This window comes from Oncorhynchus masou, chromosome 23 (assembly GCF_036934945.1).
Source record: "Oncorhynchus masou masou isolate Uvic2021 chromosome 23, UVic_Omas_1.1, whole genome shotgun sequence".
In the NCBI taxonomy this organism is placed as follows: Eukaryota; Metazoa; Chordata; class Actinopteri; order Salmoniformes; family Salmonidae; genus Oncorhynchus; species Oncorhynchus masou.
Window position 1 is genome coordinate 31,205,765 of NC_088234.1, and position 21,459 is coordinate 31,227,223.

Here is a 21,459-nt window from a genome sequence, read left to right on the forward strand (position 1 = left end):
CATAGGAAAGGGCTTCCAGGAAATTCCATCAAGCCTCATTCTTTAGAATGCTGGACATAGGCAGTGGTGCTAACCAACAAAGCACAAACCTAGAGCTGACATAAATGTCTCCTTCCCCCACCTTCCTAACTCTGTTGCGCCGCACCTGAAAGAATGTCTATTTTCAAGATACTATTTTGAAGTCAGCTGCCTCAGAAGGCTTCTTAGCACATCCCTCCTAAAATCTAAAAAAAAAAAAAAAAAAATCAAGGAAAACCAGAGATGTCTATGTGTGTCATCTCACCTGCCCCCATTTCCTGTTCTTGCTTGTCATGTGGACGGCGTGGATGTGTGAGAAGAGCTGGTCGGGGAGATGTGGTCGGGCAGGCGGGTGAGGAACTGGGCATTGTGGATGAAGTCCATGCGGGTCAACACGTCTTCGTATAGGCGCAGGATGCCCAGGGCCACCCGGAACAGGAACTCGTCACCGTCGCGACAGAACACGTCCCACACCCGACACGCCAGGTCCAACGGCAGCGACTTACTGTACAGGGTGAAGATCCTATAGATAGATAAGAGAGAGAATTTATTTGGTTACACCTTTCCATATTGAAGCATTGAGGTACAAAAGGCATCATACAGACAGAGGCCTGCCGTTATTTTCACACCCAAACACATTCACGGGCGGGAGTAGTCCATCGAGACATGGACGCAAACACACTAAGCATACGCTGACGAGCACAAAATCACACACAGTCCAATGCACAAAAATATAACAATGAGCAAGGAGAGTGAGAAAGAGAATGCAGATAAGGACAATGGCATTTGAACAGATAAGGCACTGTAAATCAGAAAATTCTCAAACTATCTACGGATTAAATGCATTTTCCTGGGGCGCTTTTGGTTTGTATGGGATTTATCGACATGGTCCAATAGCTTATGTGCAGTGCTTCTCTCTGGACTTCCACCTCCACCTCATCTCTTAATCTATATATTTGCAACTGATGTGAAAAGTGGCAGCTGTGTGGCGAGAGCACGGGGTGGGAGAGGACACCCCCGGTAAAGCCACTCACACGTCCGGTCTTCTCAGTACACAATAACACATTCTAAAGGGCAAATATTACACAGAGAAAAAAAAAGCACCTACAAAACATGCCAATCTTTTAATCAATATCTTTTTTTCACATTTGCAAATGGTGGGTGATCTTTCATTTAATTTACGTGGCACAAAAATACAGATTGTACACATATTTTACATAAGCCAAAAGGACTAAGAGAGAAAAAGAGAGGGAGAAAGAGATGGGGGTCTGACTTACCAGTCAATTAAATAAATATCGGGGGTCAAGTTGTTTTCCTTGAAATGTACAAACAGCTTTGGTAGGTTTTCTTCAAAGAACACTTCAAATGCTGCAAAATACTTCAACATCTGAGGAGGTAGAAGCAAGAAGAAAACAACCGAGTCAGATAGAGCCAAGCTGTGTGGTCTAGGAGCTATGACTCAGACAAATGTAATAACGTCGCTACCGTTGCCAACAGGGTGCTAAGTGCTATGGTTGCAGTGGTGTATTCTACAAATCAGTGCTAACAAAGTGTGCAGGCTTTTGTTCCAGTCCAGCACAAACACCAAATTCAACTGACTACATGTGTGTGCCTGCCTCTCTCTCTCTGTGTCTGTGTGTGTGTGTGTCTAACAAAACTGTACTCACACGGCTGTGGTCCACTCTGAAGAAGGCCATCTGACAGGGCTTGTTCAGCAGGTTGGCGAAAGCTATGAAGGCGTCCGGCGTGTCCAGGTTGAGGATCAGCACCGCCGCGATGAACGACATGCCCTGCACCTGGACCCCCAGGGAGGAACAGGTGTTAGTGACTATGTTACGTGTATGTTCGTCGTGCTACATTGCTGTAGCTATGTTGATATACTGTATCTCAGGACTGTGTACTCAAAAATGAACACAAGAGATAGTGTGTTAGTGATGTTTACGGTTATGGTAGTTTAGTTTAGTTTATGTTTAAGTTTTAGTGGTGGTGTTCATGACTGGTGTTAGGAGCCTTACTACGAGGACTAGTCATAATGAAAAGGGGAAAAGGAGATTATCTAACACTTAACCCGAACTCTCCATCTATCCAGAGGCCTTCAATCTATCCTAAGGCCTGACATATGGGGTCAGTCCAGGGCTGTATAGTACAAAGCAGGATCAATGAGTTAGCCAACTAACTTTCAGAAAGAACCAGAAATAACTGTTGATTTTCTGGTTCAATAAGAAAACTAAACATCTGTACGTTTTTGGTTGTTGAGTCAATTAGACCATGTCCATTTCAAGCTTATGTCAGAATATTTAGGCCAGAGGCTAACTCATTGATCTTGCATTATATAATACTCCTCCAGACATCAAGATACGTTAAGATTTCTCTGTAAACACACTGTGTGCCGTTTCTCAGCATGGGTGTGGTGCAGCCAAATTAAACATGTCTAGAGTAGGGTATACTGACTTAGAGGCTTTGACCACATACTGTCAACTCATTTCATTAGACTCAAAAGGCAATAACAAATGAGCTGAAAAGTGGGCTTAGTAATCTGATAGTTCTAATGTGTGGAAGGTTCCCGGGAGCATGATGACGAATCCAACGAAACGAGATCGAGACAGTTAGGTCAGTGCGGCAGTGGAATACACAGATGTAAGCACATAAACATACACACAGAGAGAAAGGGCCAGGTGTGGTGGGCAAATATCTCAGAAAGGTTGGACTAATCTTGTTGGCGCGATGGAGGCCTGCTGCTGGTCTCTCAGACTCTACATATACTGGCTGTTACGTTGAGCAGAGCGAGGCTGTCCCCCAAATAACAACCCGTTCCCTATATAGTGCACTACCTTTAACCAGGGCCCATACGGCTCCAGTTAAAAGTAGTGCACTACATAGGGAATAAGGTACCATTTGGGACAAACCCCTAGGCTAACGTATGACTCACTGACACTTTGTTCATAGCCTAAGATAGTGCTTTTCTATGACCTTATACAATAGGACTGAGATAGAAGGAACGGTTTCTGATTAACCCCTTGTTGTGTGGGGGCCCTTGTGCTTCTGACGAAAAGGCATTAAATACACTTCGCATACACACAAAGGCTCAATCAGGAATTCATAAAGTGCGTGTGTGTGTGTGTGTGTGTGTGTACTTACATAGCCAACATCTGGCCTATAGCAGGTGTATGCCCCCAGGATGCTGTGCAGCATGTCGTAGTATGGCCCTCCCTGTCCAAACACAGGAGGAATTTTAACACCTTAAATTCCTTTAGACTATCTGCTAAATACCATTGAAAACAACAGAAGGAATACTAGGGTGTCTTCTCTGACATTTTCAATCTTGCCTTGTCCCAGTTTGTAATCCCAACATATTTCAAGCAGACCACCATCGTCCCTGTTCCCAAGAGCTCCAAGGTAACCTGTCTATATGACTATCACCTTGTATCACCCATGTCTGTAATTATGAAGTGCTTTGAAAGGCTGGTCATGACACACATCAACACCATCATGACACACATCAACACAATCATCCCAGACACCCTCGACTCATCCCAATTCACATAGAGCCCCAACAGATCCACATATGATGCTATTTCAATTGCATTTCATACTGTGCTCTCCCACCTGGACAAGAGAGGAAATAACTGAGAATGCTGTTCATAGACTACAGCTCAGCGTTCAACGCCATAGTCCCCATCTAAACTCATCACTAAGCTGGGGACCCTGGGACTGAACACCTCCCTCTCTAACTGGATCATGGACTCGCCTGACTGGACGACCCAAGGTAGTGAGGGTAGGCAACAACACCTCTGCTACGCTGACCATCAACACAGGGGCCCCTCAAGGGTGTGTGCTTAGTCCCCTCCTGTACTCCCTGTTCACACACAACAGAGTGGCCACGCACGACTCCAACAAGTTCTGACGACAACGGTGGTAGGACTGATCACAGACTTCGATGAGAAAACCTACAGGGAGTTGGTCAGAGATATGGCAGTGTGGTTCCATGACAACAACCTCCCTCTCAACGCCAGTAAGACAGGATAAAGAGGGCAGAGCATGCCCCGATCCACATTGACGGGACTGTAGTGGAGCGGGTCGAAAGCTTGAAGTTCCTCGGCATCCACATCACTAAGGAATTAACATGGTCCACACACACCCACACAGTCAAAAAGAGGGCACGACAGTGTCTCCTCCCCCTCAGGTGGCTGAAAAGATTTGTCAGCTGCACCATTTGTGAGCAGCTTGACTGGCTGCGTCATCGCTTGGTATGGCAAATGCACCACCAATGACCGCAAAGCACTACAGAGAGTGATGCGGACGGCCCAGTACATCACTGGAGTCGAGCTCCCTGCCATCTAGGACCTCTATATCAGGTGGTGTCAGAGAAAGGGACGAAAAATGACCAGACTCCAGCCACCCAACCCATACCGTTCAATCTGCTTTTGTCTGGCAAACAGTACAGTGAGCATCTGCTCTCTGACCAACAGGCTTAAAGACCGCTTCTACCCCCGAGCTAAATAGTTAATTAATGGTTACCCAGATTACCTGCACTGACCCCATCTTGCACTGACTCTATGCACACTCACAATACTATATATACACACACTCCCACAAAACCCACACACATTTCCTTACACTACATACGCACACACGCATACCGACAACACATGTACACCAATTCATTTAATTCCATCTACTGAATAAAGTGCTCATCTGTAGAGATCATATATTATTATTAAATAAACCGTTGTGGTGGTTGTTCTGCCACTGACCTGTTGGAAGATACAGAGATGTGGGAAGGTTCTGGAGATGTCCAGTTTAATCAGCTCCAGACTGGCCTCTCTGTCCGCCAGGGACAAACTTGCATCTACACATGCGCACAGACAGACAGACACACAGACAGAGACAGCCAGGAAGGATAGAAGAACGTGTTAGAAACACATTGAATGATTCAACAATCACACGTTTCTTTTAGCCAACTCTCAAGTTCTGTAACCTTCTGTAGGCTATTTTTAGAATCAATGTGTGTCCGATTGAAATCCTCCACCATTTGTAAGACAGGTCAAACTTTTCCAATAGCACTTTAGAAAAAGGGGATAAAGAAATGAAAGTAGTATATTTTTCCTCTCTCTACCTTGTACTCCCAATAAATCAAATCAATCACTACCTTCAGTCTCTGGTTCAGTGGGTGGTGCAGTAGGCATAGATTTCCACTTCTCCCTTGCCCTGGCCAGACAGATGTTAAACAGCTCTGTGGACAAATAGAATACATCACAAATTTACGCCTGTTATTACACATACAGAAGCTCGCACACACACACAAAATAAAACCTGCCCTTGAGCCAATTACCATTGGAGTAAATCACAGATAGGATTACTGTCATTGGCGTAGTCCCTATCAAAAGCCTTCTCCTGCAGCACATCAAGCCTGAATACATTCTCAAGGTCTTCTCTCCATTATCAAAGACCTGTGCAGTGTCTCAATGGCGCTGTGCTTATCTACTGACCTTCTCCTAGACCTGGCGTTGCCCTCTAGTGAGGAGTAATTGCATCTGTGTAATGAGATATTTCTACATAATAGACCATGGCCATTTTGGACACAGACCAGGCCTCATTCACAACCCTGAATCCCCTTGTGATGACGTTCACAAAGTTGTATTCGGATCTTTATGGAAGAACAGGAGACTTCACAGACCGATATCGTCTCTGCATTATGAACCCTAACTAGCACCAGCCATGCGTCGCCCACACGGCCATGGATAGATCGAGACTGAGGAAGAGAGGCGAGAAACTCAGATGGACACTTCCGATTGAAATCCTCGTGATTTTTCTTTCTTCCTGTAGAACTCTGGCGGGAAGGCCAACGAGTCGAAACTTGCCGGTTTGTACACAATAAATAAGCGTTCCTATCAACTTCCACTGTCCTCTGAGAGTGTCTGAATCTGTAGTACACCTCTGATTATTTACCAGAGCAATAGATGAACGCATTCATATTCTGTTGAGGTATACATGTAGATCAATGGCCCTTGGTTTCAGTGCTGGGCTGAATTTGAGAAAACATTTTAGTGCCCCCCCCATCTTGGCGGTGTAGGGAAATGTTTGCATTTTTAAAGTTAATTTCCTGCAATTCTACCTACATTCTTTGCCATGCATGGCCAATTATGTGTTTTTTTGCTCAAACATAAACAGCAAAATCAATACGGCTAAATTCCTTTTATTTTGGTAAATTGTTAGTTCTCAAAGAATATCTTATAAAAATTAAATATATATATTTTTCTATATATCTATCTAGATATCGATATATGTTTTATACATACTTTTAAAATCAGGTTTTAGTCATTTAGGTTTACACAAAAATTGTTTTTCCATCCTGAAAATTCATTAAAAAAACACTGTTTGGACATAAATAACGCTTAAATAATGTTAGTAGACATAAGAGGGAGAGACATAGGTTGATTAGGATGCCGTGTAGCTCAGCTCAGGACTGGGCCTATCTGCAAGACTCTCAGGGCTTTCACCTCAGTAGTGAAAATGTGTGAGAAAGAGTGCACACACACACAGCAAGTCTGTGTGGAGGTATTAATATGAAGATCCCAGTGAAAGTGAAGGCCACAAATTTGTGTGTGTGTGTGTGTGTGTGTGTGAGAGAGAGTGTGACGTGCGTGTCCAGCTGAGTCAGTGACCTCATTGGGATGCAGTTCGTTCTCGTATCAGGAGAGCATTCAGCCGTGTACCTTCACTCTTCAATCTATCTTTGACATTGTAATTGAACACCAAAGACAAATTGTACATTTCTAAGACCCCTGTGTGTGTCACACTGACACATGGTCTCATTAGGTTTGGCTTGCCACAACCAAAATGGGCCACCGGAGGGGGTGGTTTTTCCAATGACTCAAGCTGAAAAGACCTCCGGTATTCTTATTATAGTTTTTTTCCTTTATTTAACTAGGCAAGTCAGTTAGGAACAAATTCTTATTTAGGCTGACAGTGAGAGGTGTGTCTTACCGTGGGTGATGTTGAGCTCATTGCCCACCGCCAGACTCCAGACCTTGCCCCTGACACTTGGGGGCACGCCCTGCCACCAGAGCTCCCTGACCCGCCGAGACGTACACATGGCACTCCAGTTGGGCAGAATCTCCTGGTTCCAAGTCTGGGCGGCGTTGCCGATGCTCTCCTCCAGCTTGCACCTGTCCTCCAGTTGCTTCCTCCTCTTCTGGGCCTCCTTGAGCTCTACAGAGGGAGGGAAGAGAGACAGTGTTAGACAACAATATAATATAAATATGTGGTCCTCTGTAGCTGAATTGGTACAACATGGTGCTTGCAACGCCAGGATAAATTGGTCTGATTCTCGGGACCATCCATATGTAAAAGATAATAATATATTGCACGCAAGACAGTAAGTCACATTGAATAAGTACATCAGCTAAATGGCTTTATACTATACATTAAAATTATGATATTACCGTATACAGTTGAAGTCGGAAGTTTACACACACCATTTTGCCACAACTTTGGAAGTATGCTTGGGGTCATTGTACACTTGGAAGACCCATTTGCGACCAAGCTTTAACTGCCTGACATCTTGAGATGTTGCTTCAATATATCCACATAATTTTCCGACCTCATGATGCCATCTATTTTGTGAAGTGCACCAGTCCCTCCTGCAGCAAAGCACCCCCAAAACATGATGCTGCCACCCCCGTGCTTCACGGTTGGGATAGTGTTCTTCGGCTTGCAAGCCTCCCCCTTTTTCCTCCAAACATAACGACGGTCATGCCCAAACAGTTCAATTTTTGTTTCATCAGACCAGAGGATATTTCTCCAAAAGTACGATCTTTGTCCCCATGTGCAGTTGCAAACCATAGTCTGGCTTTTTTACGGCAGTTTTTGAGCAGTGGCTTCTTCCTTGCTGAGAGGCATTTCAGGTTATGTCAATATAGGACTCGTTTTACTGCGGATATACAGCGGGGCAAAAAAGTATTTAGTCAGCCACCAATTGTGCAAGTTCTCCCACTTAAAGATGAGAGGCCTGTAATTTTCAGTATAGGTACACTTCAACTATGACAGACAAAATGAGAAGAAAAAAATCCAGGAAATCACATTATAGGATTTTTAATGAATTTATTTGCAAATTATGGTGGAAAATAAGAATTTGGTCACCTACAAACAAGCAAGATTTGTCTCTCACAGACCTGTAACTTCTCCTTTAAGAGGCTCCCCTGTCCTCCACCCGTTACCTGTATTAATGGCACCTGTTTGAACTTGTTATCAGTATAAAAGACACCTGTCCACAACCTCAAACATTCACACTCCAAACTCCACTATGGCCAAGACCAAAGAGCTGTCAATGGACACCAGAAACAAAATTGTAGACCTGCACCAGGCTGGGAAGACTGAATCTGCAATAGGTAAGCAGCTTGGTTTGAAGAAATCAACTGTGGGAGCAATTATTAGGAAATGGAAGACATACAAGACCAGTGATAATCTCCCTCGATCTGGGGCTCCAGGCAAGATCTCACTCAAAATAATCACAAGAACTGTGAGCAAAAATCCCAGAACCACATGGAGGGACCTAGTGAATGACCTGCAGAGAGCTGAGACCAAAGTAACAAAGCCTACCATCAGTAACACACTACGCCGTCAAGGACTCAAATCCTGCAGTGCCAGACGTGTCCCCCTGCTCAAGCCAGTACATGTCCAGGCCCGTCTGAAGTTTGCTAGAGAGCATTTGGATGATCCAGGAGAAGATTGGGAGAATGTCATATGGTCAGATGAAACCAAAATAGAACTTTTTGGTAAAAACTCAACTCGTCGTGTTTGGATGACAAAGAATGCTGAGTTGCATCCAAAGAACACCATACATACTGGTGGAAACATCATGCTTTGGGGCTGTTTTTCTGCAAAGGGACCAGGATGACTGATCCATGTAAAGGAAAGAATGAATGGGGCCATGTATCGTGAGATTTTGAGTGAAAACCTCCTTCCATCAACAAGGGCATTGAAGATGAAATGTGGCTGGGTCTTTCAGCATGACAATGATCCCAAACACACCGCCCGGGAAACGAAGGAGTGGCTTCATAAGAAGCATTTCAAGGTCCCGGAGTGGCCTAGCTCGTCTCCAGATCTCAACCCCGTAAAAAAATCTTTGGAGGGAGTTGAAAGTCCGTGTTGCCCAGCAACAGCCCCAAAACATCACTGCACTAGAGGAGATTTGCATGGAGGAATGGGCCAAAATACCAGCAACAGTGTGTGAAAACCTTGTGAAGACTTACAGAAAACGTTTGACCTCTGTCATTGCCAACAAAGGGTATATAACAAAGAATTGAGATAAACTTGTGATTTTCTGGATTTTTTTTTCTCATTTTGTCCGTCATAGTTGAAGTGTACCTATGATGAAAATTACAGGCCTCTCTCATCTTTTTAAGTGGGAGAACTTGCACAATTGGTGGCTGACTAAATACTTTTTTGCCCCACTATAGATACTTTTGTACCGGTTTCCTCCAGCATCTTCACAAGGTCCTGTGCTGTTGTTCTGGGATTGATTTGCACTTTTCGCACCAAAGTACATTCATCTCTTGGAGACAGTACGCGTCTCCTTCTTGAGCGTTATGACGGCTGCGTGTTCCCATGGTGTTAATACTTGCGTACTATTGTTTGTACAGATGAACGTGGTATCTTCAGGCGTTTGGAAATTGCTCCCAAGGATGAACCAGACTTGTGGAGGTCTACAATTTGTTTTCTGAGGTCTTGGCTGCTTTCTTTTGATTTTCCCATGATGTCAAGCAAAGAGGCACTGAGTTTGAAGGTAGGCCTTGAAATAAATCCACAGATACACCCCCAATTGACTCAAATTATGTCAATTAGCCTATCAGAAGCTTCTAAAGCCATGACATAATTTTCTGGAATTTTCCAAGCTGTTTAAAGGCACAGTGAACTTACTGTATGTAAACTTCTGACCCACTGGAATTGTGATACATTGAATAATAAGTTAAATAATAAGTTAAATAATCTCTCTATAAACATTTGTGGAGTGGTTGAAAAACAAGTTTTAATGACTCCAACCTAAGTGTATGTAAACTTCCGACTTCAACTGTAAGAATTACAGTGCATTCGGAAAGTATTCAGACCTCTTCCTTTTTTCCACATTTTGTTACATTACAGCCTTATTCTAAAATGACCACCCCCCCCCCCCCGCACATCAATCTACACACAATACCCCTTAATAACAAAGCCAAAAAAGCTTTTCAAAAATTTCTGGGAAAAGTACCCAAACATTTCTGCAGCATTGAAGATCCCCAAGAACACAGTGGCCTCCATTTTTAAACGGAAGAAGTTTGGAACCACCAAGACTCTTCCTAGAGCTGGCCGCCTGGCAAAACTGAGCAATCGGGTGAAATGGGAGAACTTTCCAGAAGGACAACCATCTCTTCAGCACTCCGCCAATCAGGCCTTTATGTTAGAGTGGCCAGACGGAAGCCACTCCTCAGTAAAAAGCACATGACAGCCCGCTTGAAGTTTGCCGAAGGAGCCTAAAGGACTCTGACAATGAGAAAAAAAGATTCTCTGGTCTGATGAAACCAAGATTGAACTCTTTGGCCTGAATGCCAAGCGTTATGTCTGGAGGAAACTTGGCACCACCCCTATGGTGAAGCATGGTGGTGGCAACATCATGCTGTGGGGATGTTTTTCAGCGGCAGGGACTGGGAGACTAGTCAGAGAGATCCTTGATGACAACATGCTCAAGAGCGCTCAGGACCTCAGACCGGGGCAAAGGTTTACCTTCCAACAGGACAACGACCCTAAGCACACAGCCAAGACAACGCAGGAGTGGACAAGTCTCTGAATGTCCTTGAGTGGCCCAGTTTTTGCTTTGTCATAATAGGGTATTGTGTGTAGATTGATGAGGGAAAAAACGGTTCCATCCTTTTTTTGAATAAGGCTGTAACGTAACAAAATGTGGAAAAAGTCAAGTGGTCTGAATACGTTCCGAATGCACCGTATGTCACCATTATATACTGTAGTATCTTTCGAAGAACGCTGATCTGTAAGGATGTCATGGTTGAAAACATCTAGTCAGTTTTCACGATGGACAGTAGCTATTATAAAAGTATTTAAGGCTGCGTTTACACAGGCAGCCCAATTCTGATTATTTTCCACAAATCAGATCAGCTAATTTTACCAGTAACTGGGCAAAATTTCAGATTCGGCTGCCTGTGTAAACTAAAAAGATGGAAAGTTAGAAACGCATTACATTTATTTTGACTATGAGTGGTCAAGACAGAAAGAAGGATTTTTAAGAGCAATGAGGGTGAGGGAATATCATTTTTTTTTTTAAATGGCCGTATATGATCCAGATGAATACATATAAATACACACCTCTCTTCTTCGCCTGGGCCACCATCTCCTCATACTGTTGTCTGTGTTTCTGTGCCTCCTCTGCAGGCTTGGCTGGCAGGTTACTGCAACACAACACATCCCAGCGAGTGAATGTGGGTGAGTGAGTGTGAGGTTTGAAGATGGTCCCTCACATTATTCATGGTGGGGTATTAGAGGAGAAGAAAGACAATGAAAATGAATGAGGGGGGGGTTGGAAAGGGAGAGAGACACAACACACTTCTACCACCATTTTGGCACAGACACCACCTTACACTTGCACCTCTAAATATTCTACAGGATTACAGCCACAAACACCTTCTTTACTGAGGCGTAAAGAAAGAGAGGGGCATTAAACTTTCAGTAGCCTCTCTACTATCAACTGTACCTAGCCCACCTCTCATATAAGTTAGGATGGGCTAGGCTGGTATATGTGTGAGTGTGAGAGAGAGAGAGAGCGCTGCTAATAGGTTCTCTCTACATGGTCCTGCTGCACTGCAGTTTGAGAGAGAGGGGGGGCATATAAAGGAATAGTGCTGAGCGACTAGTGCTTCTTGAGGTCGGTTTAGTTTTCGTTTGATTATTACAAAATAATCACGGTTTACAATTTGAGTACCGGAAAAAATTCTTAAAACGGATCTGAAGAGTGAAAATCATGTTTTTCATCAAATTGGATGATATTTAGATTAAACCAATTCACAGTAGATTGACCCAAGTATTAGAAATGACTGTAGCTGGTAAATTGACAAAGTTGATCATAAAGTTACTGGTCCCCTCCCCCAATGTCAAACGCTTGGATTCAGGAGACAGGCATTACTTCCGTCATTATGTAACGTCATGTAATTGTAACTAATTAAAATATGTAACGCCCAGTGCTTTACTCGGACTGAAATAGGTACCGGTACTCATTTTGGGTGCCGGCACGGTTAATATTTAGGTGCAGGAGCTCCACAATACTGTTGACCTAATACTGTATGAAGAGGAACAGCAGTTCAAGCAGTAGAACATTTTAGGTGCCGGTACTCAAGTCAAGCAGTGGTAACGCCTTAAAACTGTCACCACATGTACGCGTCACAGGGCTTTGCTTACAAACAGTTACATGGGTGGTAACCAACCCTTTTTCATCTGTCTTGTGACTTAAAGCAAGCAAGCTACTTACCAGCATACCGGAAAAAGCACACTGTGCAGGGTACTGGATGTCATAGTGTTAAATTTAACGTTACACTATTTTCAGAAGAATGAAGACATCCGAGAACAGTGGCTGCTTTTTATTCCGGACGGACAGGCGGCACCACTTTTGAGCATAGTTACTTTATCAATTGAGAAGAACATGCCATGGGTCTTGCCAGGAAGCTAATCCTGAAGACGGATGCTGTACTGTCATTAACAGTGGATCAGGGGATCTTGCAAGCGCTGACCATAATATAAGTATCAGAGTTTGAGGAGTCTGACACGGTGGCTGTAACTGTTTTGAATTGTGAACGGAATATTTTCTGTAAAAACACTTGATAGTCACTATATGTTTTTTGTTCTTCCATCCCTAAACCCCCTACAGTGAGGAAAAAGTATTTGATCCCCTGCTGATTTTGTCCGTTTGCCCACTGACAAAGAAATGATCAGTCTATAATTTCAATGGTAGGTTTATTTGAACAGTGAGAGACAGAATAACAACAAAAAAAATCCAGAAAAACGCATGTCAAAAATGTTATAAATTGATTTGTCAAAAGGAGAAAAAAAGAAGGTAAAAAAAGAAGGTACTCTGGTCAGATGAGACTTAAATTGAGCTTTTTGGCCATCAGGGAAAAATGCTATGTCTGGTGCAAACCCAACACCTCTCATCACCCTGAGAACACCATCCCCACAGTAAAGTATGGTGGTGGCAGCATCATGCTGTGGGGATGATTTTCATCGGCAGGGACTTGCAAACCAGTCAGAATTTAAGGAATGATGGATGGTGCTAAATACAGGGAAATTTGTGAGGGAAACCTGTTTCAGTCTATCCAGAGACTGGGACAAGGGTTCACCTTCCAGCAGGACAATGACCCTAAGCATACTGCTAAAGCAACACTCGAGTGGTTTAAGGGGAAACATTTAAATGTCTTGGAATGGCCTAGTCAAAGCCCAGACCTCAATCCAATTGATAATATGTGGTATGACTTAAATATTGCTGTACACCAGCAGAACCCATCACACTTGAAGGAGCTGGAGCAGTTTTGCCTTGAAGAATTGGCAAGGATCCCAGTGGCTAGATTTGCCAAGCTAAGACACATACCCCAAGAGACTTGCAGCTGTAACTGCTGCAAAAGGTGGCTCTACAAAGTATTGACTTTGGTGGGGGGGGTAATAGTTATGCACACTCAAGTTCTGTTTTTTGTCTCATTTCCTGTTTGTTTCACAATAAAACATGTTTTGCACCTTCAAAATGGTAGGCATGTTGTGTAAATTAAATGATACAACACCCCCCCCCCCCTAAAAATCTATTTTAATTCCAGGTTGTTAGGCAAGAAAATAGGAAAAATACCAAGGGGGGTGAATACTTTCGCAAGCTGCTCTATATCCTCTAGATCATGCATTCTTTTGTCTCTTCTCTCCCTCTACAGACAAGTAGGCGTGCAATAGATTATAGTCGTTTTCTGCACTAAACTATGTAGCAAATAGGCCTGTTGGAAACTCCAACTCCCTACTACATTGCACAGTTCGGGCTTGGTCTGATTTCTCTCTAGAGAAAGTACACATTGAGAGCACAGAAAAAAAAGAACCGAATGGAATTAAAATAATAGAATGAATGTAGGTCAATTAGTTGTTTAATCACCCCATATAGAACCAAATCAATCGATATAATCGAGAACAATCACTAGAAATCAAGTGATATGAATCAGACAAGTTGGTCAGGTTCAAATCAACCTATCATATCGTAATTTCTGAGTAGGCGGTAATGACATTTTTCATTGTGCTGTAACTGAAACTAGAAGATCTTCTGACATCCTTTCCCTTCGCCAAAGGTACGGAACGGATAAAAAAAAAAATGTTTTTACCTTGGGATAGCTCGCTAATATGACCCATAGTAGGGAAAAACATTTCTTGGTTGCAATTCAATCTACAGTACATCTAACACCACGATATGAAACGTTGATTTGAACCTTCTGACCAACTAGTGAGTCAGGCGGCATCCCACTCTCTGATTCATATCGCTTGCTGTCTGATTATAGTTGTCGATTATATTGACTGATTTAAACCATCAGTTGGTTTAAAAACCTCCGAACACATAGGAAACTGTTGAACGTGAAAAACCCAGCAGCGATGCAGTTCTTGACACAAACTGGTGCACCTTGCACCTACTATCATACCCCGTTCAAAAGGCACTTAAATATTTTGTCATGCCCTTTCACCCTCTGAATGGCATACATACACAATCCATGTCTCAATTGTCTTAATGCTTAAAAATACTACTTTAACTTGTCTCCTCCTCATCTACACTGATAGAAGTGGATTTAACAAATTACATCAATAAGGGATCATAGCTTCACCTGGTCAGTGTAGATCATGGAAAGAGAGCGACCCATCCAAGACACCCACCCTGAGGGCAGCACGGCAGAGATCAGGGAGAGAGCTGGGCTGGTCTCATATTGATCATGGCTAGACAGTCAATCCCATATGTACTCAGTACAACAAAAGGGAAAAGCCATTCGGATCCAGAAGAAACGCCGCTAACTCCTGCCTCAGTGATAAGCTGCTCTGTTCTTGGCGTATGTGTGTGTGTGGTACTTACGCAGCGCAGTCCTCCAGTGTATAAGTGTGTTTCTGTGCATACACGTGGGTGGGTGTGTGTGTAGGTGTGAGGTACGGACACAGAGTGGTCCTCCAGTGTATACGTGCGTGTGTGTGTGTGTTTATGTGTGTGTCTGTGTGGTACATACGCAGGGCGGTCCTCCAGTATAAGTGCTGTGGTGGAGAGGGGTTCAAAGTCCAGATTCTTCCTCACACTCTGTCTGGGAGACGGGGGACTGTGGCCAGGTCCATCTCTGCTACTGTTAGTTTCATATTCCTAGAACAGACAAAACACACACATGCACATACTTAACACACATGTACAGTGGAATATCATGTGTCACGAGAGAAACTGGTTTTATTTGCCAAGATCGTATCTGCCACTTTTAGTTTCATAGTCCTTTAGACAAAAACCGCATGCACGCTCACAAAAAAACACAAATATTCAAAAGGTACAATGAAATATAAAATCAGACGCTTGGGTTTATTCACCCGATTGAACAAACAGGAAAGTCTAATTGAAATCTAATGGCTCAGTAGTTGTTCAGTTGTTTCATATTACATGTTATAAGTCAGATATCAAGCTCAACCTCAATGGGATTGGTATGCAGATCCGTGGTCTGGTAAAATGACATGTCTGAGACCTGAGGGCCTCAGAACCAACTCAAAACTAGAAGCATCTTCTTAAAACCAATATAGAGCAGAGTAGAGTCTGGTGAAGGAAAAGAGCTAGCTGTCTGACATTTACTTTCCTCTAAAGACCTTTATTTTGTCTCTCGGTCCATTCACACACACACACACACTTAATCTCTTCCACACCCCCCTGCTAGAAGCGTGACGACAGCCCTTTGGCCCTTAGCTGCACCTATCTAATGAGTGTGTCCCCGTCACGCCTCCTGCGCAGCTCAGAGTGGGGCGCGAGACATCCTGACCATTAGACCTCCAGCCATGGGAGCATTTAAACACAGACAGGGTTTTCCTTCGGGAAATATTCGAATATACCAGACATTTAAGAAGTTGACCGGACCCATATGCATTGGTTGTGTAACATGATTAGGGCGTCCACCCACGGTTCACAGAATGACAGAAATCACATTTCGCTTCTGGCAACTCATCTTAACAGAACATACAACACGGATACATCGGCGTACTCCATTCTTATTGAATTCCGATAAACAATGAGTTTACCCTGCTACATTCTCTGGCACCTCCCTCCTGTCAGCATTGGTCTGGACATGACAGACTGCGGCCAATACGCATAGGGTATCACCTACACTTTGACATGTAGGCTAATTAATTATGCATTTATTTAAAATAACCTTATGTTTTTCTTAACACAAAAGCTAGCGTTTTCAAATCAATTTGACAAGCAGATTGGGCACCTCGAAGGCCAAATGGCCCTGTCCCTAAAACCCCGAAATACCAGGCCTGATCAGACGTCGTTTTTTATTGGTCTGTTTGTCAGTGTCAGCAGAGTAGGCTACCTTGTCATTTTTGTCGTATTAAAAAAGATTCTGCTAATGTCTCCAGTCATATAAAGTGTAGTAGAATTGAAGGAAGTGTGCTTAAAATGCCAACATTTTCCTGTGCAAAGGAGAAGAAACATAGGCCTATAGCCTACTCTAAGCCACTACGCGCTGCACTGAACACTTTTTTGCAAACAGTGTTTTATTTTAATTTTGCCTAAATTATGACTATCCAATCTAATAATCACTTTAGCCTTCTATTTCTATGTTACATAAGTCTGCAAATACAAGGACGGAATGCTTTATTATAAAGGTGTATTTCTATTGTGAAAATTAGCTTCCCTAAACTTGAAACCCATGTGCCGCCTATGTTAGAATAACTGCCCACATTGACTTTTCCTCAGCCAACCTGACGAGTAAAGAACAGCAAAATGTCAATCTACTATCCCCCATAGGAGAAAAGCTGACCTATTCTATTGGTCAGCATGTCTTTCTGTGCGAGAAAGTAATAGCCTATTCCAAACAGACTCTGGGACAGTTGTGGGTCAATAGATCCCAAATTCATTCAACCAGTAAGCCTAGGCTAAATCCCATTTTTTTTGGTAAGCAATGAGGCTCATGCAACAGATCAGAACATTTAGCATACAATATTGCTACACTTAAGTCTTCACATTATAAGCACAGCAATGTAGCCTACGCACATATGTTTGTTAATAATGCAATTAGTGGCAAAACACAATTTGTGACAGATTAAAATATCTGTTAGAAATTGAGAAAGACGGGAGCTCTAAATATGCAACAACTAGCATGGGTCGCTAATTTGACTAGTAGATTGTGCATTTGGCTACTGTACAATGAGAAAGTTTATTTGAAAAAGGCTACTGGCTTCAATGGCATATGGAAGTCTTCGTAAAATAATTTCCTGCACGTTTGGTTAGATTTTGGCTGGGCTACTTCGAAGAAAGGTAAGACATAATATAATGAGGTAAAACCTTCAGGTTTCAAACAATTAAATATATGTTTTCAAAATGCATACTGCCTCCAGCTCATTGCAAAGTGGTGTGTGATGCCCTGAAGCTTGCATAGTTGCCTATGCACTTGAATGACAAGCAGTTGGAGAATTTAAAGCAGTTGGAGTTGTCCGTGGACACTTAAGGAACAGCAATGTTGAGTTTGTTTAATTTGGTGACCTCACGAAGGACAGGAGACACATTACTGTTTCTTTGTTGGTATACACTTCTCAATTATGGGTTTGCATCTGAATGTTGTATAAAATAAATGATTGAGAATAAATTATTTTGGAAAGATAATGTGATCTTAGTCTTCCAAATGAGAATTCTTTTCATAGTAACTTAGGATCAGTCAGTGGACACGCACCCGTGAGCACAGACATTACACGGCATCCTGGAACGCCCCCATTTTTACTCCAGTATAAAACCCACTTCTGATAAAATTTACATTAGACCAGAAAACATGGAAGCTGTCGCTACATGTTGAAATGGTTGTTAACTCTACCAAAGAACGTGGAGATCATCTCCACGCAGAAATAGTTAAGAAATCTACAAACTAAAAACCAATTATTCAGACTGCAGCTGTTTAAATACTTTAGTCTGGTAAACGCATCCGATCTAAGAACAATGGTACACAGAAAGATCCATTCTCTCAAACGACTGAATGGTACTTTGACGTATCCATTATAACAAACTACAACTACGACAGACTGAGCTCTGGTGGACAAACCAGAGACTTTGTTGATTGACTATCCAGCAGATGGACCGGTGATTGCAGAGGGACAACAAAGGCATACACCCGTAAATATGTAAATTGCAATTTCTTTTCGAATGAGTGGTTGTTCATGTTCAAAGTATGAGCTTTTCCATTAGTGTTGTGTAGTCAACGTGGGTCCACTGAGATTCTTGCTCTTGAGCTGGCCCCACCCCTTTCCTTTGTCTACCAAGCCATCATATCGGCTTAGCCCACTAGGGACTTTTGAGCGTATCAAGTCAGTGTGTTTATGTAATTCTGTGATTGATTAGTTAATTATTTATTTACTAAGTCAATTTGTTTAATCGCTGATTCTTGATGCTAGGGTTCGTGCAAATATCCAATGGTTTGCAACATTCAGGAATGACTGAGGAGATAATAATCCATTAATATTAGACTAATCGATAAGAAAATATCTGAAGAGTTAAATTCGGGAAATTGCAACTATAAACAACATTTTCCTGTGGTGCCCTGACTTCCTAGTTAATTACACAGAGAATTGATTTGATAATATAACACTCTTTACATTTCATGATAGCCTGTTGTCGTAGCATGACTAATGGAAACTCTGGTGTGTGTGTGTGGCCATATAACACAAAAGACTGCAGCCTGAGTCAACATGATCCGGTTAGCTCTGTGTTGGTGCTTATAGACATAACATTGATTAGCCCAGTCATCCTGTTTCTGTAGCGTGAGGCAGCTTGATGTACAAGTACACCCCCTGGACGCTAGTCTATCACAGGGCCTTACCCACAATCTCCTTAATGCTGAGTGCCAAGTAGAGATACGGGGTCCCATTTTTACAGTCTTTGGTACGACTCGGCCGGAGTTCAAACTCCCAACCTCTGGACAGACACTAACAACAAGGCCACTGAGTTGGTTTATCATAACCAGTATGTTTGCCATATTGAGAAGGGACACTTCATCTGTACTAAAAGGTGTTGTGTGCTTGTTTAGGATGTTGGTCAGGCATTCACAAATAACCCCAGAAACAAACACACACTTATTTTATTTAATTAACAAAGTTAAGCAACACCCAATTCCCCTATGTGAGAAAGTAATTGGTGGCAGGGTAGCCTAATGGTTAGAGCGTTGGACTAGTAACTGGAAGGTTGCAAGTTCAAACCCCCTGACAATCTTTCGTTCTGTCCTTGAACAGGCAGTTAACCCACTGTTCTTAGGCCGTCATTGAAAATATGAATTTCTTCTAAACTGACTTGACTAGTCAAATAAAATAAAATAAATAAATAAAATAACCGGTTGTGCCAACTTTAGCTGCAATGACAGCAACCAAATGAACGACATGGGTCCTATTATGCCTGGCGAAAACCGTGCCACATCCAGTTATTCAGTGTAAGGGGGCAAATAGTTTTTCACACAGGGGCATTGGGTGTTGAGTAACTTTGTTGATAAAATAAGTCTCTCATTGTTGTGTTATTTGTTCACCCAGGTTCCCATTAATATTAGGTTTTGGTTGAAGATCTCTGTGCAGGGCTGCTCAGAGCAGGGCACAGGGCTGCTCAGAGCAGGGCACAGGGCTGCTCAGAGCAGGGCACAGGGCTGCTCAGAGCAGGGCACAGGGCTGCTCAGAGCACGGCACAGGGCTGCTCAGAGCACGGCACAGGGCTGCTCAGAGCACGGCACAGGGCTGCTCAGAGCACGGCACAGGGCTGCTCAGAGCACGGCACAGGGCTGCTCAGAGCACAGGGCTGCTCAGATACTGGGCTGCTCAGAAGAGGCAGTTGGTACTACACAGTGGTGACTGATTGAAAGGACATAGAAAGGGGGGGGGGGGTACCACTGAGAAAAGGGAGTCCCAAATCTCTCTCCATCTCTCCCTGAGTTCTGTCGGCAACTAGGGAGGAAGCTTTGCTTGCTAGCCAGGGGATGGGGGAGAAGCCGTGAGCCTGCACTACTGAGAAAATGGGAGGAGGGGAGCGGAAGAAGGGTGGTTGAAACCTGACACCTCTTCAGTGGCATTGCAGATGCCACGAGCAAGGTGAAATGAAATTCAAGCCGTGTGAGTGAGTGAGTGAGTGCGAGAAAGAGGGGAGATCACATCCTGTTGTGATTGGGAGTCCAGAAGAGCGGCGCACTATTGGCCCAGTGTAGTCTGGGTTTGGCCGGGGTTAGGCCATCATTGTAAATAAGAATTTGTTCTTAATAACTGACTTGCCAAGTTAAATAAAGGTTAAATATATTTTTTAAAGCATTTCACCCCTACAGCTAGGATGTCATAACAGTAATCATGAAATCCTATAGGGAGACTGGCTTTAGCACTTTTAGAGGCTCAGGTGGCAACGGTATCCCAGGGATACCTGTCTCCGGGGAACATGCATCATTACGCCAAGGTTTCAGATCTATGGTTTCATTAACTTTTTCTCATTTCCTGATGATGTATGTGGCTCTCTGTGTCTGTTTGCATGCCTGGCCATTCTGCCTGGTTCCATTTATTTTATTTTTTTATTTCACCTTTATTTAGGTAGGCTAGTTGAGAACAAGTTCTCATTTGCAACTGCGACCTGGCCAAGATGAAGCATAGCAGTGGGAACAGACAGCACAGAGTTACACATCGAGTAAACAATTAACAAGTCAATAACACAGTAGAAAAAAAGAGAGTCTATATACATTGTGTGCAAAAGGCATGAGGAGGTAGGCGAATAATTACAATTTTGCAGATTGGAGTGATAAATGATCATGTACAGGTAGAGATATTGGTGTGCAAAAGAGCAGAAAAGTAAATAAATAAAAAGAGTATGGGGATGAGGTAGGTAAGATTGGGTGGGCTATTTACTGATAGACTATGTACAGCTGCAGCGATCGGTTAGCTGCTCAGATAGCAGATGTTTGAAGTTGGTGAGGGAGATAAAGGTCTCCAACTTCAGCAATTTTTGCAATTCGTTCCAGTCACAGGCAGCAGAGAACTGGAACGAACGGCGGCCAAATGAGGTGTTGGCTTTAGGGATGATCAGTGACCAGTGAACTGAGATAAGGCGGAGCTTTACCTAGCATGGGCTTGTAGATGACCTGGAGCCAGTGGGTCTGGCGACGAATATGTAGCAAGGGCCAGCCGACTAGAGCATACAGG

At 43.1% G+C, this 21,459-nt stretch overlaps 1 pseudogene; it reads right to left on the bottom strand.

Annotated features, from left to right (window-relative positions):
- The window catches only part of LOC135510741 (TBC1 domain family member 14-like), a 57,886-nt pseudogene that overhangs the window by 2,483 nt on the left and 33,944 nt on the right, over window positions 1-21,459 (bottom strand).